This window comes from Rhea americana, unplaced genomic scaffold, assembly GCF_003343005.1.
Source record: "Rhea americana isolate MKP2758 unplaced genomic scaffold, rheAme1 scaffold_397, whole genome shotgun sequence".
NCBI classification, from domain to species: Eukaryota; Metazoa; Chordata; class Aves; order Rheiformes; family Rheidae; genus Rhea; species Rhea americana.
Window position 1 is genome coordinate 84,466 of NW_028186531.1, and position 1,412 is coordinate 85,877.

The following is a 1,412-nucleotide window of genomic DNA, read 5'->3' on the forward strand; positions in this document are numbered from 1 at the left end:
CGCCCGTGGGCGCGAAGCGACCGGCCCGGCGAGTTCTCGCGCCGCGGCCCGGCTGGAAGGGCGGCGCCGCCCGGGGTTTCTCCCCCGGACCTATGCAAACAGCGTTTAAAGAGATCAAAGCAAAAAGCAGTAATTGCGCAGAGCAGGCCGCGGGCTGGAGGGCCTCGCCGGAGGGGAGACGGTCGCGTAATTATCCCGGTGATTTAAGCAATGGTGGACTTTCATCACAGCCTCTTTGGGGCTGCGTGACGCGTCCGTGAGTCACTCAGAAAGTCTCTCCGGTGCCACTCGCTGGTGCCTGTCCTCTCCTTTCTTTCGCCCGCGCTTTCAGCGCGTAGGCTTGACTCGCCTTTGCTCTCGTTCGCGGCRCGGCCTCGCCGCTGGGTAGGCGCTCGCGCCGTGCGCAGAGCCGTGTCGTAACGATCAGCCGCGCGGGGTTATTCTTATTTTATTTTTTTATCGCTATTGTTTTATTTGTATTGGTTCAGTCACCTTCTACCTCCTTCCAGTAGTGCCGCTGCGCCCGGGGCTGCCGGCGAGCCGCGGCGGCGCCGGCCCCGAGCCCCGGCGCGGGCAGAGGGGTCGCCGCCGGGGGACGTGGCGGAAAGGGCAGAGGAGAGGAGGGATGCGGGGCCGTTGCGTCAGCCCGGCTTTCTTAAGCATCCTTCCGGCCGGCGGTCCCGGGGCGGAGAGCGCGAGCCCTCGTATCCCGGCGCTTCTTCTGGGGTGCGGAGAAGCCGCCAGTGTTTTAAACCAGATTTTTCTTCTTCCAAAATACCTGCGGGGAGGAGGGCGGCCRCAGCGCGGCTCTGCAGGGGTAACCGGCAGCTCCGCCGCCCTGGGATGAGGGGTGTTTCTCTCCCGTCTTTACATTTAAAAACATCTGACTGCAGGGAGGAGCATGGGAAACGTGGAATAGTGGCGGAGACCTTTGCGAGGTCGTCCCTGCGGGGGGCTGGGGGCGRTCCAGAGCTTCRGGCCGTACCGCGAGCCCGCGCTGCTGGGTGCTCGGGGCCGGCCCGGCTGGGAGAAGCYGCTTCCCGCGGGCGCCCGGCCGCCTCCGGGCTCGGTGGCGCCGGTTCYGCACCCTCTGGGACGAGGCTTCGCCTCCGTCTAGCCGCGGGTACGGGCAGCCCGGAAGGATACGTGCAGCCTGGCGGAGCGGCCGCGGGGGACCTGCGGAGAGCCGTGCCTGCCGGACGATGCCCCCGGCCGGGAAGGGCCGCCCGGGAAAATCGTGGCTCCCCGTGAGCCCGGAAGACCGAGCGGGCCTTGCACGGCCCGGCTGCCGGGTTAATGGGTAACTCAGAGCGGTGAAGCTGGAGGAGAGGCACGTTCGGCATGCCCCGTCTCGGAGCCGGGGCGGCACGGCGAGGCGGCCGCCGTCGGCACGCCGCAGCCCGGCGGCTCCC